This window comes from Rana temporaria, chromosome 11 (assembly GCF_905171775.1).
Source record: "Rana temporaria chromosome 11, aRanTem1.1, whole genome shotgun sequence".
Classification (NCBI taxonomy): domain Eukaryota; kingdom Metazoa; phylum Chordata; class Amphibia; order Anura; family Ranidae; genus Rana; species Rana temporaria.
Window position 1 is genome coordinate 108,641,552 of NC_053499.1, and position 9,218 is coordinate 108,650,769.

A 9,218-nucleotide genomic window follows, 5' to 3' on the forward strand; every position below is an offset into this window, starting at 1 on the left:
GAGGAGGACAAAAAAGAAACACAGTCTCTAGTGGTGAGCTCAAATTTATGGGTGTGGGGTCCTATAGCATTGGAGAGGAGGCGGGGTTAAGCCAGATGTAGTCTGCCATGGAGTCTGTCAGTAAAAATATATTTATATATCATGAACCTTTACCATACAACTATGTTTAAAGTTGAAGTCAGGCAGTGGAAAAACATTTTCCACCCACCCCTAGCTAATCTACATTAAAAAAATAGTAATCTAGGACCTCGAAACACCTGAATTCACTGTCATGTGACCTTGCATGAAGCCTCTTCCAGTAGTGGAGACTGGTGATTCCATGCAGTTATCTCTGGTCTTGTTGCCACCACTTACATTTTGACATTATGAAACTACACCCTTAGGACTACAGAACTCTGTGAAGACCCTGGCATGGGCTCTGTGATGGAAACGTTTGTCAGCCAATGGGCAGTACCTATGTTTCTAGGAAGCAATATGGGAACTGTTAAAAATACCCTCACACACTAGAAGCCAAAAGATAAAAAACTAGAATCTGGCCCGTCACATGACTGTTGTTTAAGGTAAGAAATCAGGATTTTTTTTGCTGTTTAAAAAAAACAGTGGAGTAGCTAGAGTGGGTGGAGTATAAAAGGACTTAATTTATTTTTTTATTATTGCCGGAAGTTGAGCTTCAAAACAATTGATAAAGTTTGTTCAAAAAAACTATTCTGCAGGTTGTTGCTGTTATTTTCTGCATGGCTGGAGTGGTGATGATGTCCTACACAGAAAGTGCTGAAGAAGAGGCGTCATCTGGTCGAATGCTTTCTTTGACTGCAGCTGCTGTAACAGCTATTAATGAGGTAAAACAGCAAATTGATTATAACATAGGTAGATAAAAAGTTTTTTTCCAATGGGAAAGGGAAGGGGATAATTTGCGGTGCGTACTTTGGCCGATTGATAGTGATGAGAAAGCACAATTTTTAGTTACAAAATTACAAAAATACTTTATTAATAAATACAAAACATTAATTTAAAAGAAAAGTGGACAACCAGTTTGTTGATTTGATTCAGTGGATAACAAAGCATCAGTCAGTTGAAAATATGGATGCAACTGGAAAAGGAAATCGCATGGACCCTACATGTTTTGCGGACTTACGCTTCTTCAGGGGAGGGAGCGATATCCAACTGAAATGTATATATACAAGCATTAACCAGTAAGATATGATACACATTCCAATTACTTGGCAGCATAAATCTGGTACAACATATAATAGTGAAAATGGTTCCAAAGTTTAAAGACCACACTATCTTACCCACGAGTTGCCCACAGCTAGCGACAAACACAGAAAACCGCCGAGGTGAAAAATGGTCATGTGCTTGATCCTGCAAAGGAGCAGGAGAAGTCTGAAAATGGTCACAAAAGGACAGTCATATAAGGGTTAATATGTAAGTGAGACAGAGGGAATAAAGAGAAACATATCCTAAGCATAGAGGATGGCTAGGGGTTAAAAGATTATCTATGAGATATATATTTGAGACATGATGACCAAAATATTGGTTAACTTAGTTTAGCAGTAATGACTGTGAGACCATAAAGCATAAATAACTTACATAAATAACGATTTAAGGGGTTAAAGACCAGGGACATCAATGAGCAATCCGGCTGCAGTGTTAATTCAAGAAATGACTCATGTAGATTTCACAGAGTATCTGTTTAAAGGATCACAAATGGCTACAAGTTACAAAGGTGTCCCTGCCTCCAAACGGGACAACCATAAAAAGAAAGTGAAAATAAATAGTATAAAAAGTATCAGAACAGAGCCAAGGTTATTTAGGAATTGCAGAAAGATACACATACCTGCATAAGATCTATATAAGGATCGCAGGCAGTGTTGCAAAATCACAGTAAGCTTAGTGTGTATAAAGCCAGAAGGAATCAGCTGCTTGGTCCAAAAGAGGAACTAAAGAACATACACAGCAAGCATAGTTGCAGTTAGGTGGAGTGAAATCTAGCAATGCAGTGGTAGAAGGATAGCACAAAAGGAATTTAACATACCTGCAAAGCACTAAGGATGCGAGTGCTCACTGAACATATGACCCACGGCGTTCTGCACAACGTGTGCAGCAAGACACCGTTTAAATAGGCTGTCCTAACCTGATATGTGACGTGTAAGCATCACATGATATCGGGTGGGCCAATCACAGCTGGGAGAAATCCCACAGCAATGTGTGCAATACACCTGCAGCGTGAAGAGGCTTGATGGGATGACAGATGGAATGAATCAAGCAGAGAGCTCACTATGTCAGCACGGCGGGGAGAAAATTTAACCCCATCAGTTGACAAGTGGGCTCAAAAAAGTATGTGTGACAGTGCACACAGCAAGTGAAGCAAGCTGATCACAGATGGACCAGGGCTGTATTGTCAGTGTTTCCACAAAAAAGAGGAAGACTGCTAGCGACATTGCATAGGGGGGAAAATCAGCTGTGGGTAGGGGAGTGAGTGTGGAGGCTAACACTAAACTCCCTGGGTGCCCTTGTGGCCAATAAACAAACTGCACAGTCAACCATACCAAGGAGGAAGCTGCGACAAATCGCCAAATGTGCCCAAATCAGTGGAAAGAAAGTTGAAGCCCAGCCCGATATCCACTATCAGGCTGAGGGCCTCAGAAAATTGGATGTGGCCAGAAAACTGTGGAACCATTGAAGTAGTACATATGATTGAATAGTTTAGTAAATGTTATGAATATTATATATGTAGAGAACATATGACTGAAAAACTGATTTTTGATTAGAAATAAAAACAACAATATTTCATATAGTATGGTTACAGTGTACCTACTATAAATAAATTTATAATTCAACAATATAATTCAACAATGTAAAGGAACAGGATAATATCCTGTATCCTGAAAAAAAGCCCCAATTAATGATGCATCGAAGGGGGGGGGGGGGAGAGAGCAGATTGGACTGACTGAATAAATGAAATAAGGAGAAAAAAGGGGAAATGGGGAAATACATAAAGGGGGGGAGAGAGAGGGAAGGCGGTGAAAGAAGGTGTGTGCAGCCTAATGCATTAGGGTGTGCACCCCAAATGTATTAAAACATAGAAGGTGTTAGAAGGGCAGTGGATGGTGTCAGTAGAGCAGTGGACTTGTCAGTTGGGCAGATGTTAGTGTCAGTGGGGCAGTGGACTGTGTCAGTAGTTTATTTTTTTTCTATTTTTTTGGGAGCCCCATTGGGGAGCTTTGGTGAAATATGGGCAAGCCAAATCTGCGCCGCACAGGATGATTAGGGTGTGCCCAGGCACACCTAACACACCCCTGTGCACGCCTATGGATTATAATATTACATGAAAAGTGATCAATATTGACACCAGGAACATTATACAGATGGGTTTTTATGCATGTTTCCTCTAATGCCACGTACACACGTCCGTTATTCATGTCATGCAAAAAAACAATGTTTTTCTCGATGTGATTTGTCGTGTTTCCTCTCAAGCCTGCCTTGCATACACATGTTCGTGAAAAAAAATGCTTGAGCAAAGCATGGTGAAGTACGACAACACGTACGACGACACTATAAAGGGGAAGTTCCATTCGAATGGCGCCACCCTTTGGGCTGCTTTTGCTAATTTCATGTTACCGTGAGTTAGTTAAAGTTTGAGAGACGATTTGCGCTTTTCAGTCTTCGTACTTTAAACGTTAAAGTTTTCTGGTGTTCAGTTTGTGCTTGTATCTGTCTTTCAGTGCTTGTAGTCAGGTCGTATCTGTTTTTCAGTGCGTTCTTGTCTGCTTGTTACTGTTTTTCAGGTCGTTCTTCATAGGCCTTGCTGTTCTTCAATGCGTTCTTTTAGTTCGTTCTGACCAGCCGACCATGTTGTGTGTACATTCTCGTCGCCGAGTTCGTGCTGTGCTTGGTGTTGGGATTGCTGCTTTATCCCAACTCCAGTCCATGAACAGGGTGAGGGGGAGTTCATGGACCAAAAACTGGTTTCTCCAGCGGGACCAATTCTGTCACATGCCTTTGTTGCTGGAGATCCAGGAGAATAACCCTGATGACTTCAGGAATTTTCTCCGGATGACGGACCCCATTTTCCAGCATCTGTTGGCTTTGGTGTCCCCCTATATCACCAGGCAGGACACCATTATGCGGGAAGCCATCACTGCTGAGCAGAGGCTAGTTGCCACATTGTGCTACCTGGCGACAGGGAGAAGCATGCAGGACCTCAAGTTCTCAACAGGCATCTTCCCCCAGGCTCTGGGGATCATAATTCCAGAAGCCTGTTCTGCCATAATACAAGTCCTGCAGGAGGACTATATTAAGGTAAGTTTTCTTCTTTAACCTCACATTATATGTATTTAATGCTTACTAATGTATAGTATTTTTTTCATCAGTCCCTAATTACCATGATTGTAATATGCTGTGAATGTCCCCTTTGTCCCCATGCATGCTGTAAGCTTGTAATGCTCCTTTTTTGGCCTACATGCATATTTCCCATAACTAACCTCTCCGGCATGCTCTCCTGGGCCCAAACATACCTAGCCTAGTCACTTCCCAATGTATTTTGTCTGCTCCATTGTAGTGCTTGACCCCCCCAAAAAATGTGTGCATTTTTTTTATTTTTCAAATTCAGACAAAGTGCTAGAGAATTGATTTCTGAGGTCCCCAACTCATCTCGAACCCCCCCCCCCCCATGAAATAATTTAAATGGGCCATCAGAGGGGGTGAGGTATCTGATTAGTGATCATTTTTTCTTGTCTTAAAATACTCCTTCAAATTAATGTTATACTGATGTTTGGGCAAGAATGTTTTTTTTTCTTGTTTAACTCCACAGTTCCCTTCTACAGCACAGGAATGGCAGAATGTGGCATCAGATTTTGCCCAGCGTTGGAACTTTCCCAACTGTGGAGGGGCAATCGATGACAAGCACGTCCGCATCTTGCCACAACCCCATTCGGGATCCTATTTTTATAACTACAAAGGGTTCCACAGTATAGTGCCGTTGGTGTCGGCCAATTATGATTTTTTTTCGTGGACGTGGGGAAAAATGGGCGGATATCTGATGGCGGAGTTTTTGCACAGACAGAGTTTGCCCAACGGCTACTATGTGATGACCTGCCATTGCCACCTGCGGCAGAGAATGTTGAGGTATTACCTTTTGTTTTCGTCACGGATGAGGCATTTGTGCTTGGTCCACATCTTATGAGGCCATTTCCTCAAAGGACCCTCACCCCTGAGAGGAGGGTGTTTAATTACAGGCTGGCCAGAGCCAGGAGGGTGGTGGAAAATGCCTTTGGCATCATGGTCAGCCGGTTCCGCCTCTTTATGACCTCTATCAATTTGGCGGAGTACAAGTGGAACCATGTTGTCATGTCATGCTGTGTTCTTCACAATTTTTGGAAAAAACATTCCCCTAATTATCTCTCTACTGTTGGGCATGAGGCCACACTACATGAAGCAAATCCTTTGCGGGCCCAGGAAGCTGGCCATACTGGCTTGGCCCCCCAAAGCAGCTGTTATGTGTGGCAACAATCTTGAATATTTTATGGGTAGGGGGGCCATTGCTATGCCTGATGAACTTTGATGTGATCTTTTAATAAATAAATATTTTCTACTGAAAACATCTTGTTTTTTTTTTGCTTGTGTTTATTTTATCTTTCTCCTAGGTTCTCCTAGTGCACTTGTAGTGCCATGTGTATTTGCCTTTAGTAAATACCCATCATTGTCAGTGTAAACACCAAAAAAAAATATATACCGTATATTTTTCGGGGTATTGCGCGCTCCAGCGTATAGCGCGCACCCCTAATGTTGACCCGACAACCTGTAAAAAAAAAACATTTTATTACTTACAGTTTTGGTGTCTTGCCCGGCGTCCTTGTCCGGTCCGGCGTCCGTCCGCGGCCTCGGTGGTGTGCTCCCAGCTTCTCCCGCGCTGTCTCCGAGTCGAATCCCTGCTTCCCGCGCTCAGTTTGAAGCCTCCGCCGACATATACATAGCGCAGTACACTCGGGCACATTCGGCCACGCTCGGCTTCTCACGCATAAACATCACAGAGCGTGACCACGAGCGAAGCCGAGCCTGGTCGAATGTACCCGAGTGTACTGCACTCGGTATATGTCGGCGGAGGCTTCAAACTGAGTGCGGGAAGTGGGTATCTGTGTATATCGCGCACCCACGATTTTCCCCTTATTTTAAGGGGAAAAAAGTGCACGGTATACGCCTATAAATACGGTATATATATTTTAGACAACATTGATATAAGAAGCCACACACTGTTGAGTATAAAAGCTTTTTAATTGTTGTACATTTTAAATGTGCGTCTTTTTTTTATCTGAAATGCAAAAATGTTTTTTTTTTTTTTGGTAAATTTTCCTGCTAAAACGCATGAAACAGCCATGGTTTAAAACATTATGAAATATGGAACTTGTAAAGTTCAACATGTACAATTTTATTGAAATTAAACCCTGCCAAGCACATTTATGATGTTTTTGAGCCTTTGCTCCACCTGCTTCGTATTTTGCCTGATCTGTACCAAGTCTTCCTTTATTTTATCAAGGTCACAAAAGCAGACCATTAGTTCTTGTATCATGATCTGGGCACTGTGACTGGTGAATGTTTCTTGCTCCACAGGCAGAACAGTACCTAAAATTTAGAAACACACCATGTATTATAAATATGCAGGCCTACATCTATTACCTGAATCTGTGGTGTATGACACTGACATGTTGTGGTGCCAGTTTACATTTCTTCTTCTTCTTCTTCTTCCTTCTTCCTTCTTTCTTCTTTCTTCTTTCTTTTTTCTTCTTCTTCCCTAGGCTCACGTCTCAAACCTCTTTGAAGCCCTATGAGATTGAAACAAAAGGTATACTTGAGTAAAATTATATTTGAGGCCTGAAAGAGGAATATGAATCATTCTTTGGAAGTGTGGTACAATTGTCTGTTTTGTCAGAGTTCAAAGCTGAACACATGATTGTATCCATTACCAAAGCTGGTATATTAGTAAGCGAATGAACAATGATTCCTACGACCGATTATTGTGCCCACGAACATGAAACTTGACATCTTGAACTGTACTACATTAACCACTTAAGCCCCGGACCATATTGCTGCCTAAAGACCCAAGGGGTTTTTACAGTTCGGGACTGTGTCGCTTTAACAGACAATTGCGCGGTCGTGCGACGTGGCTCCCAAACAAAATTGGCGTCCTTTTTTCCCCACAAATAGAGCTTTCTTTTGGTGGTATTTGATCACCTCTGCGGTTTTTATTTTTTGCGCTATAAACAAAAATAGAGCGACAATTTTGAAAAAAATGCAATATTTTTTACTTTTTGCTGTAATAAAAATTCCCCAAAAACATATATAAAAACATTTTTTTTCCTCAGTTTAGGCCGATACGTATTCTTCTACCTATTTTTAGTAAAAAAAATCGCAATAAGCGTTTATCGATTGGTTTGCGCAAAATTTATAGCGTTTACAAAATAGGGGATAGTTTTATTGCATTTTTATAAATTTTTTTTTTTTTACTACTAATGGCGGCGATCAGCGATTTTTTTCGTGACTGCGACATTATGGCGGACACTTCGGACAATTTTGACACATTTTTGGGACCATTGTCATTTTCACAGCAAAAAATGCATTTAAATTGCATTCTTTATTGTGAAAATGACAGTTGCAGTTTGGGAGTTAACCACAGGGGGCGCTGTAGGAGTTAGGGTGCACCTAGTATGTGTTTACAACTGTTGGGGGGTGTGGCTGTAGGAATGACGTCATCGATCGTGTCTTCCCTATAAAGGGAATGACGCGATCGATGCGCCGACACAGTGAAGCACGGGGAAGCCGTGTTTACACACGGCTCTCCCCGTTCTTCAGCTCCGGGGAGCGATCGCGGCGGAGCGGCTATAAACAAATAGCCGCGCCGTGGTCCCGGATCGCTCCCCGAGCGGACCCGACCTCCGCATGTAGCGGGGGGGGTCCCGATCGGACCCCCCACCCGCTAATAGGCGAGGACGTACCTGTACGCCCATGTGCCTGTACGTGCCATATTGTGGACGTATATGTACATGCGGGGGTCGGGAACTGGTTAAAGAAAAAGCACATGCAGGACCATGCTAGTAATAATAATCTGAGTAACACAGGAAAATTACTTACTTTTTACAATAACTTTTTACATTTTCTGGTATTGCTCTGGCTCTCTAAACTTGATGTCAGACCATCTTTTGTGGAGCTATTCTTTAGATCTGCGCACCCCAATTTTTTCTTTGCAGAGTTTTAACCACGTTGTTCATTATTTTGGCCTTGACCTGATTAGGCTTTTAGTATAGGCCATGTTTCGCATCATAATCCTTCCTCCTCAATATTGCCACCATTTCAACCATCTCCTCGAACGACATGTTTGTCGCCTTGTATCTCTGGAATCTGGTCTGTGGTTCCTCCTGACTTTCCTCCTCGGTTGAGGTTGCCACCTGCAGAGTATTCGCCATGTTGTCTTGCACTACGATGAGCGAGAAGGGGTGGGGAAAGTACTATAATGAACGTCAGGGGCGGGAAAAGCGTGTGGAGCTTCACGCATGCGCAGTGTATATAATCCTCATGTGTCAAAACGACGTTCAGTGTGTGGAAGGACTAAGCAACGAACGTTGAGATCGAGGGTACGTAACATTTTTTTGACTTGACTCATCAGTGGATGAGATTGTGGCCTATATATGGTGAGAAAGATTAGTAGAGTCTTGACTGACATTAGTATTTTTGTCTTGTTTTTGACTTGCAGAAATCATGCAGTTCTTCAAGGATCATGATTTTATGGCTGAGTTCCTGCAAAGGTGGAAGAATCTTCCTATTTTATGGCAAACCAAAAGCACAGCTAATAAAGAAGCAAGGAAGGAAGCACTGGTGAGCCTGTTTGAATTTGTGAAGACACAGATCCCACAGCAACAACCAAGGATATGAATACCAAAATTGGGACCATTAGGGGCACATATCAGAGCGGAAAAGGGTCCTGAAATCCATGAGGTCAGGAGCAGCTGCAGATCAAATTTAAAAGCCAAGTCTGTGGTACTACCGACAATTAAGCTTCCTTGATGACCATCTGGAAGTCAGGGAATCTCTTTCAACCCTTCCCCCAAGACGTAGCTCCAGCCTTCCCTGTAGCCAAGCTCAGCCTTCTTTGGAGGAACAACCTGAGGAGCCTGATTTGACCATATGGAGCCAGGTAAAGTATTTCACTAAAGATTTCTTGTAAT

At 42.4% G+C, this 9,218-nt stretch overlaps 1 long non-coding RNA gene across 2 annotated transcripts; it reads right to left on the reverse strand.

Annotated features, from left to right (window-relative positions):
* Window positions 1–1,026: 1,026 nt before the first annotated feature.
* On the reverse strand, window positions 1,027–2,123 carry LOC120916922. Of its 2 annotated transcripts, none has more exons than XR_005744140.1 (5): window positions 2,036–2,123; window positions 1,838–1,940; window positions 1,591–1,689; window positions 1,293–1,362; window positions 1,027–1,164 (listed from the first exon to the last, which is right to left on the reverse strand). It is a non-coding gene; the product is annotated as an uncharacterized LOC120916922 (long non-coding RNA). The 2 variants fall into 2 exon arrangements; XR_005744139.1 differs by having other exon boundaries at window positions 1,293–1,383.
* Window positions 2,124–9,218: the final 7,095 nt, after the last annotated feature.